We start from the raw sequence: 27466 nt of genomic DNA on the forward strand, positions 1-27466 counted from the left end.
TTCTTCTTCTTCTTCTTCTTCTTCTTCTTCTTCTTCTTCTTCTTCTTTTTTTAGATTTTATTTATTTGAGACAGAGAGAGAAGGAGAACATGAGTGGGGTTGGGAGTAGGGGAGACAGATATAGGGAGAGGAAGAGTGAGAAGCAGACTCCCCACTGAGCAGAGAGCCCAATGTGGAGCTCCATCCTAGGACCCTGAGATCATGACTTGAGACAAAGGCAGAGGCTTAACCAACTGAGTCACCCAGGCACCCTGTTTGGCAATGACTTCTTAAAGATGCTCTGCAAGACCGAGAAAGTAGTATGTCCTAAAGCTCTGGCTGACTTTGGAATACATTCTCTTATATTCATGCTCTCCTTTCTAACTTCATTCCCTCACTCCCTCATTCTTATTTTCCCAGGATTGCATGCTCAGATTAAATGTTTACACAAAATATTTTGCTTTAAGCTTTCTAGGGACCCAGTCTAAAACAATTTCCCAGTTGCCTAATCTTGCAAAGTATGTAGAATAATTTCAAAATAATAATACCCAAATCTTTTCCAACAAAAACTATTGAAAGATCTCTTCATAGTTCTTTTGGCCTTAGGACATAGCCCCCAAGGGCTGAATAGTCAAAATATGTGCTTTATATAATTTGAAAAAAATTTTCTTTATGTGCTCATGCCCTGATTTGATATTCAGATGGATTCATTCGTTTGTTTTAGATTTTAATTAAAAAAATTATGAAACAAAAAAATTATGAAACAGATTTTTATTTTTACCAAGTCAAACTGGAAAACTAAGGTGTTTATAGAGATCAAGTTTCCAACCCTGCCCTCTTCCTCCTCTTTCTTCCCTCTCTTTCAAGGTGACTTTTTGTTTATTTTGGGTTGGTTTATTCTTTCATATTTTTTCAGCCTTTTGTTATTAGAAATAGTGTTTCAATGAGCATAGACTAAGATTTTTAAATACATTGATTTGTTGGCAAAATATAATGATGGAGATCAAACATACTGTTTTCCTGAATTTTTTTACCATCCACCCAGTCTTATGCTATAGCTTACTGATGACAAATATGCAGATAAATGGGCACATTGAAAATACATGTTTTGAGTGAGAAAGCAGGTTGCAGAAGGCATATACAGGGAGAAGGAATTATTATAATCCTCAAAGCGGTACTATGCATCATATATATATATATATATATATATATATATATATACCATATGCAGATATCTATCTGTATATCTATCTGTGTATCTATCTATCATCTTTGAGAAAGACTACAAAAGATGCACATTAAACATACAAAATCATAGCAGGATGATGTCTGAAGAAAGGGAAAAAGAGCTAGAATTGATAATAATGATTGAAAGGGACTTAAGATATATGCTCATTTTTTTTCATCATAAGTATAACTATAATAAAGAGCTAAGAACCATAGTCAGAAACTCCTTTTTACCATCAGGGTGATGTAGGTAGGGGGATAGTCATGTCAGAGAGGTGCAAATGAGGACCCTTTTGATTTTTTGAGTGGTTCTTCAAAATCAATGGTGTATTTATGATGCAGTGGTAAGTTACAACAACAACAATGAAAACCTCAGTAAAACTATACCAATATCATCATTACTCTGTATTGATGTCCTAGGCATTCATGGTAGGAATGGTGGGATTATGAATGATTTTTAGTCCTTCCCCCTTCTTCTGCGAATGCAGTGGTTGAAAAAAGACACTTTTAATCAATGAAAGGGTCCACCTTCCAGTTTTCTTGAAAGTCATACAAAACTGCCCCAATGTTTATAGCATCAATGGCCACAGTCACCAAACTGTGGAAAGATCCAAGATGCCCTTCAACAGATGAATGGGTAAAGAAGATATGGTCCATATATACAATGGAATATTACACCTCCATCAGAAAGGATGAATACCCAAACTTTGGTATCAACAAGGACAGGTCTGGAGGAGAGTATGCTGAGTGAAATAAGTCAAGAAGGTAAGTCAATTATCATATGGTTTCACTTACTTGTGGAGCATAAGGAAAAACATGGAGGTCACTGGGAGATGGAGAGGAGAAGGGAGTTGGGGGAAATTGGAGGGGGAGACAAACCATTAGAGACTGTGGACTCTGAGAAACAAACTGAAGGTTTTGGAGGGGAGAGGGGTGGGGGGTTGGGAGAGCCTTGTGGTTGGTATAAAGGAGGGCATGTAGTGCATGGAGGACTGGGTGTGATGCAGAAACAATGAATCTTAGAACACTGAAAAAGTAAAGTTAAGAAAAGTAAAAGGTAATAAGAAATATGAGTACACAATTCACATGTCCACATGTTTGAAGAAAGAAATAAGAGAAACTTAATAAAAATCAAACCAAAAATCAACCAAAAGTCAAACCAAATAATGGAGAAAGAACTGTTATAAAGTCAGGTTATTTACCCCTCAGATCCCCCCAAATTTCTGGAATTGTGTTCACTGGATACTATAGAAGATAAGAGTAAAGTAAGAAAAAGTTTTACAAAATGAATGGAGCATGTGCAAAGACTTAGTTGTATATTTAAAGAAACTAAACAAAATAAAGACAATATCTAAGTCCAAGAAAACTGATAATATTAAGGACCTATTATATGCCACACACCATTTTAAGGACTCAAATGTTTTATCTCAGTTAATGTTTGTTTGGGGTTTCATATAATGTCTCCTTCCCCCAAACTGCACATAATTAGTGCAAATAACTTGGTTATATACTTGGTGGGTTTACACTCTAGGGGCCAAGGGCAGGTTGCCCCAAAGTGTGCCACTTTGGTGTATTGATTATTTTAAATAAGAGATATGTGAGAGACAGCTATTCAAGAGGGACACTCAGACCTTACTCTGTCCCCCCACAAGCAGGAAACAAATCTCCCACGTGAGAGGTAGCCTTCCTGTACCAGGAGGTAAAGAGACATCCTTATCACCAGAGAAAGAAAATTCAGGGCTGTGGAAGCTGTATAAACAACTTTTGTTACTTTTTACTAATTTACTACCACAGCCTAAATCCTGTCAGAATTCCTTACTAACTAAATTTCCCAAAGTTAAGTTTCCTTTGTCCTGTCAATTCCTTACAAATATATTCTCTCTTTGTCTAAAAAGTATAAAAACTTTGGTCGCTTCAGTATGTCTCAGTTTCACTATTGGGCTTCTGTGCACATGTAATAAAACTTTATGTCTCATGTAAATTTAATTCTTATTCCAGTTGGAAGAACTTGATGGGTAGAGAAGAATTTTTCCTTCTCTTTAGTATCAATATATACACTCAGGTGACCAATACAGGTAATAAACATATCTATCACTTCCAGAAATATCCCTGGGTCCTTCTCTGTTTTTAATAGTAAAATGATTAACACATTTTTAAGTACACAGTGTCATCATCTTGTTAGCTATAGGCACTATGAAGATTAGCCAATCACTGGAAATTACTCATCTTGAATAGCTGTAACTTTATACCCATCCTTGTGATGTCTTCTGGTTTTAGAAGGATTATCCTGAGTTAGGAAATATTCTCTCTTTCTCTTTAATATGGGATGATTCTGTGTAAAATATATATTATTTCTTACTTAGGTGACTGTGATGGTATATGTGTGTTTATTTTTCTATTATTCTATTATTTATTATATCTATTTATAGATATATATTTATCTATAATAATAAATTATATATATTATATATATAGATATATTATATAGATATATAGATATATATTAAATAAATATATATATTTATTATATCTATTTCTATTATTAGCTATCTATATCTTATGCCTAAGCTTTTTTCCAGATTCTTACAATTGTGGCTTTTGTCTTCCATTAATTTTGGAAAATTGTGTCTTGATTATTAGGTCTTCAAATATTTCTTCTGTTCAATTCTCCATCTCTTCCTCTTTGAGAAGTCTAATTATGTCAGTGTTTGTGCAATATTGGTGCATAGATCTTTGGCACACTTCTTTTTCACATCGTTTCTTTTTATAATTCCGTTAGGATAATTCTGTCTTGATGTACCGTCAGGTTTACTGATTTGTTCTTTTGTTGTGTCTAGTGGGCTGGTGAGCCCATCTAAGGAATTTGCCATCTTTGATGTCATGATTTTCATTTTTAGCATTTCCATTTGACTTTTTGACCCTTTCTTGTAGTTTTTTTTTAAATTCCCCAGTTGTTCATGCATTCTTTCTAACCCTTTTCACTACAAGTTTAGCATTTTTTATTTTTAAAATATTCCTTGTGTGATACATTAAAAATGTAGGCCCACACTGAGTGAGGTTGTCTTAACTGCTTTATTGATCAAAAGTGGTATGTGTCTGTGTGTGTGTGTAATAGTTTTGAAGAATGTCAACCATATAATGTTTGTCTCCTTCCCTGCCCTCTGGTGGGAAAGAGCTGGAGAGAGAGCAGGACTCAGACTACTGGGGATTCTGAACTGTCCCTTTAGCGTGCAGCCTTTAAAAAATTTCAGTTTGTTCTTCTTACCTGCTTTTATGTCTGGCCCCTCTTGTTATTCTGCTCTGTCTCAGGTGAAATATTCCCTGGCATTTCTTCTTGGAGGGCCTGGTACCCTTTGTTGTTCCGGTCTTCCTGTGATGTCAGCTCTCAGACAGGTTTACACAATTATTCAGGTTTTGTGGATTACCTAGCTTCCTCTTGTGGTTAGAATAGGAATAGACTCTCTTGGAATTTTCTACACTATAAGTGGATCCAAATAGGATTTTAGCCAAAAACTAATATCTATTTTTTTTGGGAGGATGAGAAGTGAGTAGGGAAATGACCCAACTAAAACGCTAAACAAATGGCTACAAATAATAAGTTTTTTCCTCTGAGTCAGCAGAGGTAAAAACAAAAGGATGTTAGGATGTTAAAAGACTTGAAAGTGGTTGCCCCTGGGAGGAAGGAGGAGGAAGTGAGCTCCTCACAGAGGAGCCAGTAAGGAGGAGAAGCAAGAAACTTCTCTGTTTCATTATATGCTTTTTGTCATTATTTGTCTTTTCAATTCTTTGTAGGTGTTACTTTGATCAGAATTATATTTTCTAAGTATTAATTGTTTTTTATGGCTGATGAAATTTTATCTTTCTTAGATAAGAAATTTTATTGCTTTAGTGGAAAAAAGATGGTCAGTTTAAAATATTCAAGTGATTCTGAACCATCCCAAAACAGAAAAAATAAAAAAGGAAATAAAAGAGGATAAAATAAAAGGAAACTATCCCTTACTCAGAAACAAATGTGTCAGCATCTAATAGTAAGCCTTCCAGCAATCCAGCTACACAATTAAAATTAGGTGACTAAATAGATTGAGAAATTATGTGTATGTTTATGTATTATAAGGAGTTTTCCTTTAAAACAATATTACTCGTAGTTTTCCCTTTTAAAAACTACATATGTTTTTAAAAAGTTTATTTAAAAATTATGAATATACTAACATTTTTATACATACCAAAATTTACTTATTATTAGATAGAAATTAAAAATGCAACCCAGAGAGGGTTTAAGTTTTCCCCAAATCATAAGGCTCATTTACTACAGAATCGGGACTAGAACTCAGATTTTTAACTTACTAGGTTGTTTACTGTCTGAATTTTAGACAATTACTATTATGTGTGTGTGTGTTTGTAAGATGCTATAATGGATTTTCACCAGACTCTTACCTCTAGTGATAAATTTTCTTGAACCATATCTGGCTTTGTCATGTAATTAACCTTTAGAAATATTTGAAAATTTAAAATAAGAGAAAAGTACTGTTAATGCAGACAAGGATCAAGAATGGTGGGTCTTTAAATGTCAGAGTATTGTGAGTCCAGAGTTTGTGAATAACTAGATTTTTAAAATAATTGAGCTAATAATGATCATAAACAAGCTAGATTCAAATTCACATTATTTATTTTTAACAGTGACTGTGATAAATGAGAGCATCTACAACTTTTTCTAATTAGTGACTGTCAGCTGGGAAGAAAGCACTTTAAAGATATGTATCATTTAAAAAACCTATAAAAAGACTTACATATGTGTTCGGACCAAGAAAGATTCTAATCATCTAAGTCAATACTAATATAAGCTCATGTGTATCCGCCAAAAGAACAGAACTGGAAATGACTTTTTGGTTATAAAATTTTTATCATGATATAATCAATAATACAACTTACACTTTACCTTCAATTTGGAAAGCTTAACTGTATTAGAGATTGATGTTCGTGGCTTAACCATGAGAGAAAATGTAGGTTACCAATTTAGCACTTATTATTGTATCAAAGTACTCTTTTTAAATGTTCATCAATGAATTGAGGAAAGAACAGTAATTTGAGAAAGAAATGCTCTCTGGTTTTTTATTACACATATTGCTATGTTTCTTTCTATTGATCATCCCCCATTGCTTCAAAGGAAGATTATGACATCATGTGTAATCGGAAATGTTCTGGCTTTGACTGAGTCCAAGGATCACATCCAGAGTTTGGTGGTCCCATCCAGCCATCTCTAAGTCAAAGTAAAATCAAGTCACATTGTAAATAGCATAAGGAAGTCCAACAAATTCAAAGTTCTAAGATTTTCTGTACTGACTACCTCAGTGCTTTTTTATTTAATCCCCCAAATAATTTCTTATACATTTTTGTATTCTCTGGCTTCCATTCTTTGCTGGTGCCCTGTTGGGTAATCCAGCTAAAGGATGTCAATACTCTATCTTTGGGGAGTTTGAAGAGCTAATCATTTTACTGAGAGGTGGTTAGCTTTAGGTAGGGTGACCAACTTGTTCTGATCTGCCCACGGCTGTCTTGGTTTTAAAACTGCACGTCCTGAGGCATGGAAGTCCTGTCCTTGGCAAACTGGGTCATTTCCTCAATCAAGTTTGGGGTGGCAGGTGCTCATGTTTCCATGGACTATCTGGAAAACATAGCAAAATGAGAAGAGAATTTTATTAATGTTGTGCTTTCTGAAGACTCACTTTACTAATAGACTCAGTCACTTTGTGAGTGAATGGATCTTCCTTCAAAACACGACCTTTGCTATCTGTGGGCTAAAGATTATGGATTCTTACATCATTACATAACGGTCCATTCCCTGTTGATACATAAGCATTTCATTTCAGGCTATTTGTCTGTGATTTATTCATTGACAGGAATGAAGTTCAGGATTCTTTAAGTTCGAGCATGGGGTGGAAAATGCAGGGCACACAAAAATATATCACCAAAATAAAACTTTATCTCCATTTCATATATTAGTTGTACCCAAATAAACAACTGCTTTAGAAGACTGAAATTTTGAATTTTTATTAAAATGTTTTCTTTTTATCACTTTCTGAAACTTTAATATTAACATCTAATTTTTTTTTCCTGTAGGAACATGGTGTTATTTTTAATTCTTATCCATAATTACCAGAATACATTAATGTAACATTTATATTCTCGGCAAAACATCATTCTATTGTGTGATTAATGTTACAGGTATTTTTACCTACTGTCTTCACTACTTATCTTAGTTTAACCACCACTTTCTAATTTACTTAATGACACATCACATAATCATAGTTTGTTCTTAAATTAAGCTTTCCATTTAAATGCTAGCATAAATTATTGACACATCAATGAAGATGTGAGCACAAATACAAAGTAGAAAAGGGACAGAGAGTCATACAATGACACGTTGATGATTGTTGATTCTACTTGTTGCACTGAGCTTAGAAATGGTATTAGTGTCACAGATCTCTGCAAACTCCATTGTTTCCAGGTCTGTTCTTGTCTTCTTATTTTGCTTTCTATTTTCATTTCATGCTTTCTGCTCTGGCATAATCACACTTATTTATCCCCATAGTTGTTTTGAGATTATGGCAAATTTAAGTTCAGCTATCTGTCTTCTTGTTACTGGTTCATTTCTTTGACTTTTCCCCATGAGAATATCTCCTGCTTTCATCCCTCTCTTCCTGGGTCCTGACATGCGCCTGCCTCCTCTTCCATAATCCTTGCCGGGCCTCAGCTGTGGGCATTGCTTCCCACTTTACAGAGCAAATAGACTCTCAGACATTTATTTCCTCGAGTATTGGCCTCTCCTTCCACGAGCTGGCTCCTATCGCATCGTTGCTTACTTATTTCAGGTAAGCAACAACAAAAAGACAATGTCATCAGCCCCATCTCTTACATTTGTCTGAGCAGGACTTCTCTCATTTATTTTTCTACCCTTGGGGCCCATCCTCTACTCAGGACATGTTAGGTAGTCAGTCATTTCAGGGAATGAATGAATGAATAATACTAGACAATGTTAGTACTAGATATGAAAAATCAAGAGTAAAACTGCAGATAGACATTATCTTGACCTCTAAATAGGTAAATTAAAGCAATAGGTCTTGAATAGGGTGTTGCAAATGCTCAAATTAAGTGAAAAGATTATGGGAATAAAAGGCACAGCAGAAGGAAGGAGTCAATGACATTGCCATCGCATTGTATGGTGACAGATGGTAGCTACACTTGCAGTGAGCGTGTCATAATGCATCAACTTGTCTAATCACTCTTTACACATGAAATTAATGGAACATTATAAGTCAACTACACTCAAATAAAAAATAAAGATTATATTTGATATTAAACTCATAATTCCACAAACAGCTGCCTGTTCACACATGACCTCAAGTAAAATTGTGATTTCTATGCTTTCTATACAGTTACAGAGGGACTGAAGGCATAGTTTACAGTTTTTGTAGAACTTAGACAAATCTTAATTTTGATTTAAGAAAATGTGGACCAGAAAGACTTTCAAATGTGATTGATGATTTCTATTTACACTGATACTACTGTGAAATCATGCAGAATAAAAATTGGTCCCATTAAATTACTTAACAATTGTATATACATAATAATTTTTTAAAAACTTGTAACATCTTTTCTCTATTGAGAAGGAAAGGAAGTTATTGAAAATAATTAGTTCTTAAAATGCCTTTGAAATATATTTAAATGATATTAGTGAACTAGAAAATTTTCTGCATTGCATCCACTTATTTCAAGATAAAATAGATTTGCTAAATTATTATAAAATAATGTGTTCATAATTAAACAATATGCCTTTATCAACAAATCAGATAATTCAGAAAAGTATGAAAACGGAAATGAAAATGACCTGCAATATGATGACCCAAAGATGTCCACTAGGATTATTTTCATATATGATTTTTCTGACATGTTTTACTCACATCATTAGACATATTTTATTTTTTTATCCTTCACTTATTTTTATTTTATTTTTTAGAGAGAGAGCATGCAAGCAGGAGGCAGGGGGGAGGGGGAGCAAGTCTGAAGCAGGCTCCATGTGAGCATGGAGCTGGATGGGGGTCTCAATTCTCAGGACCCTAAGATCATGACCTGAGCCAAAAAAAAAAAAAAAAAAAGAGTTGGATGCATAAATGATTGAGCCATACAGGCACCCCTCACCGGATATATTTTATAAAAGCAGGCTCACATTATGTACCATATTCTGTAAATTTCCTTTTTTATATAACAATATGCTGTGAGCAGATTTCCATACTAATAAGTGTAATTCTGTATCATCACTTTTAATGATTCTAAAGCATTCCATTGATAGATGCACAAAAAATTTATTCAACCAATTTCTTATGATTGGGCCACTGAATTTTTAAAATTACACATTAACATAAAAATGCCTTGTAAAATATCAAAAAGCATTAATATTTTTACATGTCTGATACTTGCATTAGGAAAAAATATCTGAAAGTAGAATTGTAAATTTGAAGGGAATACACACATTGAAAGATATCTGTATATATCTCTGTGTGTGTGTGTGTGTGTGTGTGTGAAGACTAAGCATGGTGATTCCATCCAGTTGATTGGTGAGAGAATACACATTATTCATTTTGGGTTAGTGAGCATAACCCAAAATCTTAAAATTATTTTTAACTCTTAAAACTGTTCATGAAATAAAATTTTCCTTCTGTCTCTGGTCTTTATTATTGACGTCTGGCACTATGGCAGCTCTAGGACCATGAGGAAACCAGCCAAGAAGGAAAGGCACACCCTTTGAGAATGGCACAGTGGTAAAAATGGAAAGTATTTGAGTTCTTGATCACATCAATGAGCCAGCAAATTAAGTCAACCTGTACTCATCTTACCTCCATTGTTGTATTATTTATTTAATGCTTACCATTTAGCCTAAGGCAGAGATTCTCAAGGTGTGAGAAACTGAGGGGTCCCCTTGAGAGTTCCTGAATTCAAAACTGTACTGGTTTGTCTAGTGAGCAATTATTTTAAAGTCATGTGAACTGATTCGTGTGTTAAGATAAAAAGCAAACAAAACCCTTGAGGAAATATTAGTACTTTGTTGACAAGGCACTTTGTGAGTGGAGTCACACCTTATTTTTTCCTTTGAAATTCACACATGGAACAAGTCACTTTAACCCTGAAGTAACCCTGTGGTACCATGGGAGCAAGACCTTTTTCCTTAGAGAATGTTTACCACTGAATGACATCAATATTGCAGATTGTTGAAGCTTAGTTACTTTCATAACACCCACCTGATTTCTTAAAATGTATAGAGTTACAAAAGTAATTTCTTAAGCAAACGGGCAGAAAAGTGGTAACTTTTACCCCTAACAAAACTCAGCACTACAGACTGGTAGAACTTTTCTGTCCTACTCCAGTTTCCCTAAATTGGTAGGTGCATTGATTGATTTATATGCATAGTTTTCAGACCTTCATGTGATTCAAGCTGAATGATGATTTTTCAAGTGCATTTGCCTCAATAAAATCTGTCACTTTGAACTTACCTTTTAAAAATAAGTATTAATAGTTAGAAGTAATCACAGGTCTCCCTTTCTTTTTTTTGTCCAAATAATTGTTTGACTTCAGTATGAAAAATTAAGTGCATTTACTGAGTACCGTTGTTCTCTTCTTTAAAAAAAGAAAAGCCTTTCTGTTATACTAACACGGCGTAGGAAGATCAGTTGACAGTAAAAGCCTTAGTGTGGTTTGAAAAAGTGAATTTATGACAGCATAAACTTTATATAGTTCATTCTGCTCTCATTTTAATCCCTCACATATGGTAGGGAATGCAGTTACTTAACAATGCCAAATAAAACAAAACCTTACACAAGGTGATTATAATTAATTTTTAATAATAAAAATAGTGAGTATTGTACAAGCCTCCTTGGGCACAGGAATCAGGAGTTAGCCCTTTATTGATGGGAGCAGTCATTATAGTTAAGGTGAAGCTAAGTTCACATAACAAATGGATCTCAAACACAGAGCAAATATGTCTTTCTTTGAGGTGAATGGTCTTGATTGGGAAGGTGGCTCTATTCCTAGGACCAACTTCCACAATTTTGTTGTTTGGCCATCCCCTAGACATTCTCTTCAACTGAATAGTTGAGATGGGGTCCTAACTGTGTCTGTTTCACAGAACAAAGGAGAAAGAGAAGAACTCTAAGGTAAGTGGCTTGTGTTTTAAACTGAAAAATACCCAGACATTGCAAACATCACTTGTATTCAGTCCCATTGGCTTTAATGCAGTCATCTGATTACATATCTCTTTGGGGATGGTTGATAAACATTATTTCTAAATTGGCAGTCTTAAACTTTATTACTCTGGATGAAGGAGAGAATGAATTTGAGATGACAATTAGCAGTCTTTACCATGTTGACATGACAGGGTACTTGGTCTACTTTTCCAAAGAGACACCAAATATCTTCATCAAATTGAGGTATATCTTTTATTTTTTCACTTACTGAATATTTAACCTACTGTGTGGATTGGATTGTAATTGCTAAGAAATGTAGGAGATGCAAAGAAATAAAATACAAGGTTTGCTAAGTTTGGAAGTTTAGTTAGTGATCATCATACCTAACAGTTATTATATATATCCATACTTGTACTACTGGTGGTTTTATACTGCACGTGCAGAAGCTCTGCAAGTGGGATCAACTTGAACAACTCTCTGATGCTCCATTAATGAAAAGAGACTCCATGATCCACAGACCCTAGATGAGACCCTCTGGAACACAAGTTTTAAATAAGCAGCAAAGGGGCGCCTGGGTGGCTCAGTGGGTTAAAGCCTCTGCCTTCGGCTCAGGTCATGATCCCAGGGTCCTGGAATCAAGCCCTGCATCGGGCTCTCTGCTCAGCAGGGAGCCTGCTTCTCCCTCTCTCTCTCTGCCTGCCTCTTTGCCTACTTGTGATCTGTCAAATAAAAAAATTTAAAAATAAATAAATAAATAAGCAACAAAGATTCAGTGCCAAAGATTACATACCATGGAGATATTTTAATCAAACCTTGTATCAAAGTGTTATCCCATATTTAGAAATAAATATGTAACTCCATATAGAATTTTCTCTTTTTCAAGGCAATGATACCCTTTAGAGCCTTGGGTTGATAATAGAGTCTGGAATCATAAAGTCACACCTGTGGGGGAGAAAAAGAAGAAAGGAAACAGCTTGTTCATTTTCATATGCAAGACCTAAAGTTTGAATTACCCTATTAAGGTATGTAGGAAAGTCATGACCCCATCAATCAATAATTTCTTTGACAAATCTTTCTAAAAGGATGCTGGAAATTTCTTTAAAACAAAGTTACCTTCAAAATAAGATAATTCTGAAAGCATAATTTGCTATTTGGATTTCTGCAGCCTAACTTCTAGCCTAACTTCTAGCCTAGATGTAGCCTAACTTCTATCAGGTCTTGAGGTTTGTGCTAGAAGATTCTTTGGCCTAAGTCAGGACACTTGGCTCTGGGTAGCTGGGAAGTTATTTAATCCCTCCAGTTGTCTTGCTTTCTGTGGTGGCTGGGGAGGGAAGGAACACAGATGCAGTAGAGCAGAACTCAGTACTAACTCAGATGCCTCACATTCTCTTGTTTTTTTCTGTTCCCTGGGTTTTTGTGAATATTGATAATGTAGAATTTTCTTGTTATTTGGTGTGAATTTTGCTTTACAGAAGAAAGATAGAGGTTAGGGTTTGTGCTCTGCACCTAGTAAAGTTTTGTGTTGGGGAAGTTTTAGCATGTTGTTTAAAAGTAGAAGGGTACCACCTGGCGTGCCCGATCAAACTGCATGACCTTTGGCAAATTACCTCCTCTAAGTCTCAATGCCCTTGAATGTAAAATGCAGAAAATAGTAATACCGACCTTGTGGATTTTGTGAGCGTTAAATGATGTGATCCATGTAAAGTACTTAGTACAGTGTCTGGCATTTAGAAGTGTTCAATAAATTTATCATTATTACGTGCAATTCAGATATTAGTAAATATTTTCTAATGAATTTGGTAATGATCAAGCACTGTTTTTAAGCTGGAAAATGTATTAAATTTCATATAGCGGTGATATTAAGTAGCTCCTAGAGAATTAAAGCTGCTTAAATGAAGTCAGACTCTCGTTCTTCTCTGGGAGCAATTATAATAGACTAAAAGTATTTGTGTGCATTTGCAATGATGAGGCACTAGCCTTGCTTTCCTGGTGTGGGAAGTTGCCAGTCAGCTGGGGAGACATGGAACAGGCAGGGGCAGGAGAGTCAAAGGACCAAGGATTTAATCCCTGCTCTGCCACCACTGAATGACTCGTTGAGGCAAGTTGCTTAGCCGCTCACTGTATTAGCAGTCTGATTTCTAAAATGGAAACAATATTCTGCTGGTAGAAGTGGTTCAAGAACAAAATGAGATAACTCAAGGTGCCTGGCACAGATAGGAGGTTCTATGTCATTTGGTTTCCTTCTTGAAAAACAGTATTTGAGTAACGCCAAATGAAGCTTATTAAATCAATTTAATTGTAGAATTTTAAAAGTTTCTTACTTTAGAACAAACTCAAGCTATTTGTATAAGTTTCAACTTACTCTTTCTAAGACTGAAATGTCCTCAACTTCTGGAATTAGGGATTTTATTTTATTTTATTTTAAAGATTTTATTTATTTATTTGACAGAGAGAGAGATCACAAGTAGGCAGAGAGAGAGGAGGAAGCAGGGTCCCCGCTGAGCAGAAAGCCCGATTCCGGACTCGATCCCAGGACCCTGGATCATCACCTGAGCCAAAGGCAGAGGCTTAACCCACTGAGCCACCCAGGCGCCCCAAGGGGGTTTTATTTTTAATGTACAAAATAAGGAGTCTCACCTTGATAAAAGAAGACTAGAAGAATTTTGTATTGCTAGAAAATTTCCAATGTTGTTTTCATATTATGTCTGTGGTCTGTGACACTGAACTTTGGATTCCAGGTGTTCCTAGTCTCCTTGGAAGCACCTGGGCATCACATCACTGTGTTTTCCTGGTGATCCAGTTTTCTCTGAACCCTTCTCCCTGGCCCCACATGATCATAACCCCCTCTCTTTAATCCTTCTGGTTACGTTATTGGAAGATCAGCATGAAATTAGCGGTTGATAAGCCTTTATTGAATACAAGAGGGTGGCAAGTGGCAGAGCATTACATTACACAATGGAAACATCATTGGATATTGTTTCTAAAGTGCAAAAATTGAACTGCATCACAGAGAGATCCTTAATTTCGGCTGCCTCCATCCCTTACACCAGGCCTACTTCTGGTTGCCTTGGGGTTCATGCAGAGCCCCATTCCTTTTTTATCTCATCATTTCCCCACTGTTGACTCCTATCTCTCCTGCAGGCCTATCCCCAAGGCTTTTTTTTTTTTTTACATGAAATTAACATATTGAGCTCAAAAATACTGTTCCCTCTTTCTATAAACTGAATTGTGTGGTACAGTTCAGGCCCCTCTGTTCTAACTTCTACATTCCAGATTACATGGCAGGGCCACCTTCCCTACCTGCAACAGCTGTTCCTGTGGCAGTCCTCTCCCCAGAGGCAGAAATGGTAGCGGGCTGGGCGCACCTACGCGCGCATGCGCACATTCCCTTTAGACTTCTGTCACTCCTTACACTGGACTTTATGCCTTCAGTGCACTAGATACTTCCACATATTGTTATTGGACCATCCTTTAAAATCTGTTATGTATTAAAAACAGATTAAAAACCTGGAAGGTTTTTAAAATTTTGAAAGTTTAAATAGCTTGCTCAAAGATAAACACTTTTAAATGTGAGAACCTAGAGTTAAACTTTGTTCTCTCTGATGCCAAATCCTTTCCCTTGCTGCGTCTTATGGAGCTTTTGATTAGAAAAACAACAGAGCAATTCCCAATACAGTAGATTGTCGTACTAGGTATGACATAGGTATACATAGGTAGCAGATATCCCTAACAGAATCAAATAATTGCCTTCAAATAATTGCTAATTCTTTTTTAAAACATTCATAAGGAATTATGGAAATACAAGGCAGGAATTTCTGTCCGTGTAGAGGAACATTTTGATCTCAAAAGCTGTTGAAATCTGATTTCTGTCCCATCTGTAATTCAGAAATCCCTAAGGTCCAAGACTATCTAACAGTGGCACAAATGAAATAGATGTTTCATTGTTTATAAGTGCTCAGTATAAATGTTGGCAGTCCAGCTAGATGATGGGAGACTGCATTTCCTGGTGCCTGTCCCCAACTGCCAAAAAATGACAACTGTTAATTCTCAGTGCTCCCGAGAGGCATGGAATTTACAGCACAGACATCAAACCCATAAAAGAAATGTGCAGAATCTAAGAGTGGATAAGACTGTATCTCAAGTCTGGTAGCCAAATTTAATTTTTGACTGCTGGTGAGATCGGAAGATTCTTCTTGTGTATTTCCACTGGAACCCTACACTGTGCCCTGTCACCATCACAATGGCATTGTAGAACACTATGTCATTATCCACAGAAATACAGTAATTCTGTATTCTTATTTATCACTAATGCCTTCAGCATATTAACTATAATTGGTTCATATCGAGTGAGCTTCAGTAGAAATTGCATTATTTTGGGTAATAAATTTTGTACTCATATATGCCAGGGTGCTGTCTAAAATATATAATGCATCGAGATGAATATATTAACAACTTTTTCAATCAAATTATTTAATAGTTATTTTCCAGATAATTTTGTTACAGCTTAATTTTTTTTTCTATTTGGTCAACCAAATGGAAAAAAAAATTGTTTGGTAGAATGGTGGAAAATTCATTAAAATTCTCCAAATAATTTTCTCATAGAAGCAATTTTTCATAGTGTAATGGTGAAACCAGCACTTGTTGATGAGATATCATAGCATCTTGATTAACGTTTCAGTCCAGAATCTCCCTAATCAATATCTGTTAGAAAATGTAAAACAGAAAAAAATTAATAACTGCCCAGATTTTTGAAGCACACAGTTAAGTTGTGTACACATTTCTACCCCACATTTTGTGGAAATAAAAATAGTTGGTATATTGGATCACAAAGCAATAACAAGAATTGCTTTCTCATCTGGTCTGGCATAGGAGAAACCCACAAAACAATGCAGGCACTGACCTCGCAGGTGTACAGGCTGCACCATAACAAAGAAACATTATTCCCCAGACTCTTTCTAGTGGTATCATCATTTGTGCTGAGACACAAAGAAGTAAACAAATGCCCAGTGCTGGCTTTGCTTTTGTGTTACCCCACTTGGAAGCCTGAATCGGGTCAGAGAGGAGTCAAATGAGAGGGGATGCTGGCCAATTTTAGCTGTCAGCTGATATACTGAAGAGAAGGAAAGGAGATGATAACTGGAGACAGTGTTTTCAAGGTTATGGTGAAGATATTGCTAGAAAATTCTGTCATATTTCCTTTTAAATTTATTTTCCTTATAATTTGGATTGTTTTATGACTAGGAAGACTGGGTAAGGATTTTTCTTTTTATGAGATAGAAGAATCTTTGTTTTCCTTTCTCCAGCCTATGAATGGTTTATATTTCAGACGGGGTTGACAACCTCATGATCTTTATTGCCTCATTTGAAAAGTTGTAAAACAGCAGACTTGCAACCCTCCAGATTACCTCTTTTTACAATAGTGAACCCAACAAAATGTGAACTGAAATTGTTAGATTTAATGATTTAATCTAATTTTATATCGTGACCATTAAGTAAGACAAATCTAGTATTTGATTGCTGAGAAGCCAAGAAGATCTGAGGGCCACTGTCATGTGGTTTGATGACAGTTTAATAAAAAGATTGAATGTTGCTGTTGATTTTATGGATGCTCATGCTTAGTTTCTCTGCACAGTTTATAGAATTCTGAAGATTGTAAACTGCAGCAATCTTTTTATTTTGTAAATCGTATTTCTAGGTATTGTTTCCCGGTAGCTACAAATGAGTTGATATTTCCAGTAATATTCCCATCATGAGAATGGAGACCACACATAACCTCACTAAACCTTGGGGCTTCTCACAGTGCCAATAAAAATGTCTGTGAGTTTCCTGGGGGCTGCCTCATGTGAATGTAGCCCCACCTGACTGTCCCTCTATCAAATTTCTTTGTCCCATGTTGATCATCTACCAATTTTTCCCCATCTCAGCATAACCAACCCAGGAGTCACACAGCAGCCAGGAAGTAACCCTGGAATTTTCTTGGCCCCACACTTCCCAGTCCAATTTGTCACGAATCCCTATGGGCTTTTGCACCCCTCCCAGAACTGTGGCATCTCAGCCATTTCAGCATGCTTCTTCTAAATCCCAGAGCTAGAGTATCTGCCTCTCTAAGTCTGAGGGCTCTCCCTGAACATAGACGTCCACTCTGCCCACCCTCAAAAAGTAGCTGGAGGACCTGGGGAATTAGCACTGCCATTCATCCCTCCTCCCCATCTCCCACTCAGCAGATCTCAACCAATGACTCTCAGGGATTGGTGTATAAGTACTCCAGATCCTGACTCCTTGGGTAGAATAACTCTGAAATGTTTTCCAGAATTTCCCCAGGAGAGTAAGCTCTGTTTGACTATTGTAGTTGTTGGCTTAATCACATCCTATTACTCACTGTCCTCCTTTCATGTTTTACTTCCCCGCCTCATTTGTGTGCCCTGTACCTCCCAGATAGACTACTTACACTTGAATCTTTGTCTTAGAGTACACTTTGGGGACAAACTATGAAACTATATTCAAAATATATCCTGAATTCATGATCTCCCTTCATCTCTTTTGCTATCACTCTAGCACTGTCCCAATGGTAGCAAGAACCTCCAAAAATTTCAGCTCAAATGCCATTGCTTACCCAGAAGTCAGCCTATTAGCAGCTGGTTGAGTAGGTCTTGCTATAGAAATATCCACTCATTCAATTAATTCATTTTTTTTTAAGTGAGTACCTATGAGTGCCTAATGAGATGATAAAATAAGAGAGCTTAAAGACTAAGGAAGGGGATTCTTTCATATGGGTCATTCATGGTTCAGGTGGAATTTATTCTTAGAGCACTAATGTGAATATTAATCTGATGTCATCTACAGATGATGAAATTTGCTTTTTCCATGTATATATAGGCTTTTCTCTCTCTCTCTATATATATATGTATAAACTTATACTGTTTTTAATGTAGAGTTGCCTTCTCCATATATATATATATAGATATATAGATATATAGATATATATACACCTTGCTTTTTTCACATATATATGTATATATACTTATACTGTTTTTAATGTAGAGTTCAGTTTTCTAGATTAATTGATACCAAATATTCTTCTCTTGTTCCTGAACATAATAGGAATACATAGGAATACTTCTACTCTTTCTCTCTTTCTTCCTTCCTCCTTCTTCTCCTTCTTCTTCTCCTCCTCCTCCTCCTCCTCCTCCTTCTTCTTCTTCTTCTTCTTCTTCTTCTCTTTCAACATTTAGGTCCGAAACCTTCTTTTGTCACTGGTTATATGTATAATATAGAAAGCATAAAAATCATTGCAAAGATGACTCCAGTTATATATATTCTACTAAAGAATGTTATTTAAGAATTTGTTTTTATCCTTCTATTTTTTACTCATACATATAGAAAGGTACATTCATTCACTTTCTAAGTTAACCATCTTTGCATTCTGGGATGAATCCCATTTGGTCACAGTGTAGTTTCCATTTAATTGTTTGTGTAGTTATTTAAATTCTAGGGCAGTGGTTTTCAAATGTACTAAGCTTTGAGCAGAGGTGCCTGAGGAGTCACAGCAGGGAAAAGAAGTGCACAGAGGAGTGAAGCACTCTTCCTTAAACTGATGCCCCCTGCTTTCATCTGTTTCACATATTGTGCATTTTGTATTTGGAACATCTACAAGATACTCCAAAACTTGCTCTCTGCTGTGGGAGGCAGAGTTCACTGCCCACACTGATTGCTGTTTACCCAGCTTTATTACTCTTTGATACCAGAACTTCCATTTTGCCCTGGTATTGCTGGGCAATGCTCACAGACAAAAGAAATGAGTCACGATTGGGCCAAATGAATTGGGGTACTCCCACCCTACTTTGCAAGGAATTGGGACTGATGTTGCCAAATGATCCAGATATTGTGAAGGAGATACAAAAAGGATAGATGTTTTCTGGGATTCTTCTGTGAGAGATTTTCCTCCCTAGTTCAAAGAGGGAATTGTAAAGAGGGAACTTTGTTCCCTCCTTCCATCATTGGACATGAGGATGGCCTGTCTCCATGGGCAGAATCATCTTACTAACATGAGGTGAAGGTGAGGAGAAGCAACTCAGGGCTATGACATAATGATTTTTCAGTGGACCCGGATACAATCTGTTTCTGACTTTGTAGATGAGAATTATTAACCTGCTCTTATTGCTTGATCCATTTTAATCAGGCAGTCAAAGGTAGTCTAAGCGGTACGTCTATTACGATACAAATTTAAAATCTCTGTCTGGACCATTGTTTTTCCTTAACCAATATATGAAGGACGCAAGATTAACAAATTCTCTTCTTCAGTAAACTTAGAGAGGAGTCTCTGGCCAATGGCCACTTCAGTTGTTCCATCAAAATCTGCCCGAGAATTCTTTATATTCTCTATTTGCTACAATTCAACTAATAAAGAAGGCTCTTCATCTGGCTACCTCTTAAAATTATTTTAAGCAGAAAATATTCCTCTCAAGTGGATAATAATTAAAAGGAGGAAAAAATTATTAACTCTGTTTTTTCCATTTAGCATTTAAGGTACACAGAAGGTATTTAAGATGAGTTTTATATTAGAAAGCTTAGATCCATTATGGACGATTCCTTATTCAGAAAGGAAAAGAGAAACAGTGTGCATGCAAATGAGCTGCCTTATCAGATTTAAGGAAACAATAATTTGTGAAATGTAATGTAATTTCTTAAAACCAGTAATACCGGCAGGAGATTATTACAGAGTCCAAGAAGCATGGGAGTTCTCTCCCACTTGCAAACCAAAAATATGAGAGCTGGAATATAAGAGAGGACTGATGCTTTCCTCGCTACACTAGGGGCTCCTAAGCCCTTGACGAGGGTTATTTCCTTTTTACAAAAATATTTTATTTATTTATTTGACAGAGAGAGATAGATAGTGAGAGAGGGAATACAAGGAGGGTGTGTGGGGGAGGGAGAAGCAGGTTCCCAACTGAGCAGGGAACCTCATGTGGGGCTTGATCCCAGGACCCCGAGGTCGTGACCTGAGCGGAAGGCAGACGCTTAACGACTGAGCTACACTGGCACCCCAATAAGGGTTATTTCTATTTCACTTCTTGCTTTTTATTTTTATGGATTTTTTCTTTTCAAGTTCATTTGGCATCCCTCTCCACCCCGACCCCGCACCCAAAGTCCTTATGGATAGAATTAAAAAATTGTCATTGTTAGTAAGCAACATACCATTTCAATTGATAGACCAGGTCACAGGATAAAAACTGGAGAGAATTAGGGGCACCTGCGTGGCTCAGCCTTTAAGTGACTGCCTTCTGCTGGGGTCATGATCCAAGGGTCCTGGGATTGAGCCCTGCATAGGGCTCTCTGTTCAGAGGAGATCCTGCTTCTCCCTCTTCCCCTCCCCCTGCTTATGCAAGCTCTCTCTCTATCTCTCTCTCTATCTCTCCCTGTCAAATGAATAAATAAAATCTTAAGAAAAAAATAACTGGAGAGAATAAAAAAATCACTGGTACACAAAATACTGTGGGAATCACATATATAATTAACTGTGGGAGAAAGAAGACAAAACCCAGAACAACTGGGGCAGACCATGATCCAGGTGGACATGGATCCAGGATCCACGACAACACTGGAAGAAACCAAACTTCATGAGGTATGTGCACGCTGCGGTGGCCCTGACAGCACAGCCCAGACCGGCTCCTGGGGGATGGAATGAGAGACCCAGGAACCTCTGGGATCCCCCACAGTGTTCATGCTGAAGCCCCTCTTCCCCAGGGCTATTCTCTTGCCACCTTCTGCAAGAGAAGGTACACCTATGGCCTCTTCCTGCCAAACATAGGCCTCCAATAAGCGGTGGCTTCAGCTCAAGGGCTCCCCATTAGCATGATCCAAACTTTCTTATGGTGACACAGCAGCCTGAGACGGAGGACCTTTCCTCCTTCCCTTCCTTCCCCTTCACAGGTGGTCGGGATTGCAGGGCTGTCTGCAGACCTGCTTGCCTTCCCTGAGTCCTCATCCTCATCCTTCCTGGGCCTCCTCCCAACAAATCCCGGGTGTGCTGAATCCTGTCTTGGCATCTGGTTCCTGGAGATTCTGAACGGATGCCTATGCGTGCATTTCTTTATCACACAAACATGATAACATCAAACACCGTTTTGAGGAAGAAACCAGAAAACTATTAGCCCATTTCCTTCCATCTGTTTTTCATGTTTATATAATGATAATACCTCACTGATGATTAATTGTTGTTTAAAAATGGTTATGAATTGTTTCTTACCATTTTATCTTGATTTATTTGACTAATGGTTATGTAGTTCTTTTTTAAGCTTAACTGTAGCCATGTTATAGTGTTTTAGTCAATATACCATAAACCATTTATAGATTTATAGTCATTTATATATCACATCCTTATCCCAAATGGTGTTGGAAGAAATCATATATACATATGTATGTATATATATATAAAATATATTACATATATATAAAAAATATATTACATATATATTATATATATTATGTGTATATTTCTCACTCTCCTTTTTTTAAAGATTTTATTTATTTACTTGAGAGAGAGAGAGAGAGTGAGAGTGAGAAAGTTCATAAGGGGGGAGGTCAGAAGGAGAAGTAGGCTGCCTGTTGAGCGGGAGCCCAATGCAGGACTGGATCGCAGGACCCTGGGATCCTGACCTGAACCAAAGGCAGAAGCTTAACCAACTGAGCCACCCAGGCATCCCTCCCCCTACTTTTTAAAAAGGGGCTTGAGATGATAGTGTCTTATGGAAAATCCAGAATGACTCCCTGTTGTTTCGAGAACCGAGTATAGCTCCTACCTTACTACAGGAAACATTGCTGAGGAGATACCATGGGTAAGGCATGAGTGTTGCCATTCCAAGGTTGTTTTTTGTCTTTATAAATATAATAAGGACACATCATAAAATGTGAGGTTTATTAGGAATTTAGTTCTAGCATGGACATACCACTTAGTTATTAAATGATATTATTGTTGGTATTGATTTATTATAATTCTTTAGAACAGGAAGGTTTTAAAATCTCATTCAAATGTTCCCTCTCCACAGTCACCAAGAACTGCTCCTTTGTCACTAAGAGAGATTTTTCTCCATTCACCAGATGATTCTCTTGAAATTAAGTAATTCTGTATTCAACTTCTAATCCATGACACCCTCATTTATTTCAAAATTTCCTGCATACTTTACATGTTGAGAGACAAAGAAAAATTCAGAAGTTGTGCACAACCTATTACATTAAAATTTTTATTCTAAATTTTTATTCTGAGGGATTTCATTTTTAATTCTGGAAGCCAAGTCTTCAACTAGTTGAAGTGATTAAAACTGAACTGAAAATTTGAAGATATTATAAGAGAATTGCAGTAAGGAAAAAAAAGCTTAACTCAGGGTCAGGTCACTGTTCCCACAGTGCCTTTTGTCCTGGGTCATCATCATCTACATGGAGATCTTTGTAACTAACATTAGCCTCTCTACTTCAATGCTGCTTTTTCCCTGTTCCAAAAGCTCTAAAGTCCCATCCTCCAACCAAGTAAGAAAAACATAGTGTCATAAAATAATTCTGTGATGTGTACATGTATCCTTGACAGAAAGCTTTTTCTCCAAATTAAAAATTCCCTTATATCATTAAACATGTATTTAACATCCCATGGCTTCCTCACCCATGTCTGATGTGTGGGTGAGTTCTTGAGTTTTGACTAAGAGCATTCACCAGTGAGCCTTGCTTAAATAGAGAAAGAGTTTACCCCTAAACCTCATCCTGTCTGCTTCCACCTGGAATTCCACTAAACAAATTTCTGGAAATTTTACAATATATGCTTTGTCCTTTTTACAAAGCCTTCTGATATTTTAAATACTCAGATGTAGTCTCTGAACTTGTGGTCGAATACAGATCCTCAAAAATGATGTTCGGCACAGTCTCTCCTTATACAGTGCTCTGTCCCCGTCATGGTTTTAACTGTGTAAAAAATGAGTTTCTTAGAAGTGAGCGGTTAACTAATGCAGTTTGGCTAGGACTCTGGTTATTACTTTCTAATTTGGAATATCAATCTGTCTTCTATTGTAAGGAAGTATATTACGATATTTATACATCTGTTTGCAGAGTTAGCTCACTTCTTAATTGAGAAACAACATGTTTTGTTTCATGTATATCCTACTGGATTATGTGTAGTAAAATTATTTGAGACTGCTGGATTTAAAACGAAGGATGTATAATAAATTTTTTATTGCCAGCAGTTTTCTCACTTGTAGTTCTCCAGTCTGCCAGCAGGCTGCAGCAGAGGGCTAGCTTTAGCGTTAAATTAGCATGTTAAGGGTGTTAAGGATCTTTTCCTTCCCTCCTCCCTCCTTCCTTTCTTCCTTTTCTTTCTCCTCCATCCCTCAGCCCTCTTCTTGCTTTTTTCCTCCTTTTCCTTCTCCTTTCTCTTTCTTCCTAAAACTGGCTCTGTTTTGTTAAGTGGAGGAATTGGCTCAGTAATGAAATGTGTATGTCAACATTTGATTTTAAATAACGTCAATGATACTCAATTTCTAATTTTTCAAAATAAAGAGATGGAGACTAGAGTAATAACAATAGGAAATTATGATTTTACAGTTTGATTAACACAGATAATAATAGCAAAAATCAGATTTGGTTTAAAATACACAAATTATTAAGATAGTATTCCACTCCCATAGCATATGCAAATGACCTCCTTTTTGCTACTACATTTGGAAATGTGGAAAAAGGCATTTCAATCATAGCTCTCATCAGTTATTCACTGTATCCAGGCCTCTCGATTGTGTTTCTTTCTTTAATGTAATAGTAAGCAATAATCTCACAGCTGTGCTTTATAGAGTGAACTATATAAGCATCTATATTGAGATTTCGTACACACATAACATAAAAGGGAGAGAAATGCATCTCAAATAGTGCTTGGCCCACTGCAAAACCGTACAAAAGAACTAATGAATCTCTCTCAGAACATCTTTGTAGAGTGACCAGCTGTAAGGCTCCATTTGTATTCCATAATGGGATCACCATTCAAAAGGCATGTATTTCAAGGTATAACACTACTTTCCCTGTGAGGCATTAATATCTTTAATTGCACACTCTTGGGCCCTGTGATGAGTTAAAACAAACTCCCAAGCCAGAATTTGTTTTCTTTTCAGTGCGCTCATTCACTCTATCTACTCAAAAGCATTTACCTAAGCTTCCCAAACACTTTGCGTACAGGTAAAATATCCTAAGTGCTGACTTTTTGCTCTACTATTTGCAGTTGAGTGTTTATTGTTAAGTGGGATGTGTTTTGAACTTATATTTAATTCACAGACGGGTAGTTTTTCAGCTGGTTTTGACCAGCAACAACACTTTTGAGTGTTCTGTAATAGAAGTTTTGTAGCACTAGTTTTGGGATGTAACACTGGCTTTCATTTCACACGCGGTCCACAGATATTTACTGAGCCATTATCACTGGCATGCATTAAACAAGGGTGGGTCCGGGTCTGTGCCCACGTGGGGCTTAGAAGGGGACAGGAGGGAAGACAGAGTTCAGCTGCTAATTGCATCGATCTCTGAAATAATTATGATCATGTTAAGAGCTATGAAGGAAAAAAACATCGTGTTATGAGAACATGTAAGAAAGGCACTCAACCTGGTCTGGGGGTGAGGAAATAGATTAGGGAAGCTTCCTGCTGTGACGAATAGGAAATTCATTAGTCTCAGACAGTGGTTTAGAGGGAGGCTTGATTATTGTCTTTAATTTGTAATTAAATGAGGGAACCTATAATTAAACATGAATCAAAACCTTAAGTAATATAGCCCATTAATTTATTGTATGGAATCATCATTGTAGGAAGTGGTAATACAAGATAGAGCCACTTCATTTGAATGGTAACAGCTTGAAGTCTATGGAAAAAGTTTATCTTTCCTATGGCAAGCCCACAAAAGTGTGGTCAGTATGGCTTGCAAAACCAGAAACCGAATATCTTAAATCATATGGCCATTTATCCATATGTTATGACTTTGTTTTGTTTTGTTTTGTTTTTGAATCCTGTTGGAACATAATGGATTTTTAAAGTATACAGCAAAATCACATTTTGATATAGAATAACATATTTTCATGGGACCCATTTGTTTCGTCTCCTCTTTCTCACCCTTCTAGTATTCTTTTTTATTTTCAGCGTTTTAAAACCCATATTCGATTTCTGTTTTAGATTTTATAATGCTATTTTTCATTGGAAACTGTATTTACATGCTCTTCTTTCAGCGGTAGAGTGGACTAGCTTCCTAACCTAAATTGAAGATTTAAAATGAAGAAACGATAATTACTAGGTTGCATAGCAATAGTTGATGCAAATATCTTTGTTAATAAAAAACAGAAAAAGAGAAGGAATAGCATAACATTACCAGAGATTAGCGGATTAAGGTAGTATACACATAAAATGGTATAAAAATATATAAGACAGCTGACCAGAATATGAAAGGAAGGTGACAGTGGGGCAGGAGTCTGAAAGAAATGATGAATCCTAAAATCAACCAGACTTCTAGTCCCAAAAAGAAATGCTGAAATCAGAAAAACAATGAAAATCGATTAAAAGTGTAATTGGTTAAACCAAAGTAACATAGCAGGAGACCTCACAAACCTTTTGTGGAGGATACTCTGAGAAGTCTAGAAACAGGAAACAGGATGAGAATAACAGGGCCATCTAGGAAGGAGCAAAACAAATGACTAACACTAGAAAAGAATGACAAACACAGGATAATCAAAGATGCGGTAAAATTACAAATGCTGAAGGTAAAAGGTATTGTGGTTTCTTTCTTTTTTTTTTTTTAAAGATTTTATTTATTTGACAGAGAGAGATCACAAGTAGGCAGAGAGGCAGGCAGAGCAAGAGAGAGAGAGAGAGAGAAAGAGGGAAGCAGGCTCCCTGCTGAGCAGAAAGCCCAATGCGGGACTCGATCCCAGGACCCCTGAGATCATGACCTGAGCCGAAGGCTTAACCCACTGAGCCACCCAGGCACCCGGTATTGTGGTTTCTCATGAGAAAATCAACAGAACAGCAATATAAAAAGAAATGTATTCTAAAAGAAGAAGAGAAAATGAACTGATAAATGTGAGCCTTGAGCTGATGACCTAGAATTATTCCAAGATATATACACACTTTTTAGAATTTTAAGAAAGATTTGTTTAAGTAATGAAAACAGTGTGGCCATCGTGGATGGCTCTGGGGCTAGAGTGTTTCTGGGGAGTTGTGTTTTCTTTGGGGTCTGTGGAGGATTCACGTGAACCTTAGAAAGATAGAACAAATGTGGCCAGTGAAATCAGCGCATATCCCACCCCAGCACTCTCCCACCCACATCCGCTTAGGGGTGGAGGAACTGCTACCTTATTAGCAGACACATAGACAGACACGACTGTCACTGTTGTCCCTTGTCTGTTTAATTCCCCAATAGATTACAATACGGTGTTTTAGTTTCTGTTTTTGTTTTAATTTCCTGTGCCAACTTTGAAACCCTAAACTCTAGAATTTATGTTCCAAGGAGGAGAAAAGAAACATTCCTTTACCGTGTTAACACCTCTTACTTCACCAAGGATTATAATGAAGTCCAATTGTCTTTCTGAAAGGTTGTTTTGTTTAACAGAGATATTCTAACTCAATTATCTGGGAATGAAAGGAACAAAAGAAAGCCATTATGCAAATGTCAGCAAATCTGGAGTTTTCAAACCAGTTTATAATTAATATCAAGCTTCTTCTCGAATGTCATTAATATTATAACCTCTGAAAGGTGAGAACAATTGGAAAAAATATGAGATGTAATAGGGCATAAACAAAGGTTAGACCATATGAGGTTTAGGTCATGTTCTTGATGATAATAAGGTTCCAACTGATCAGGTCAATTGTGGAAACTAGTCATAAAATGTCCATTGTGCCTTTAAAAAACCCCTTGCTTTACTGCATAGATAGATGAGAGTAAATATCATTTTAGCTGAGGACTGACCCTCCTCCCTTAAAATTCTAGGGATACAACTTCTCCAATTCATAATGTGAGAA

Source organism: Lontra canadensis, unplaced genomic scaffold (genome assembly GCF_010015895.1).
Source record: "Lontra canadensis isolate GAN:19392208 unplaced genomic scaffold, GSC_riverotter_1.0 scaffold13, whole genome shotgun sequence".
NCBI lineage: Eukaryota > Metazoa > Chordata > Mammalia > Carnivora > Mustelidae > Lontra > Lontra canadensis.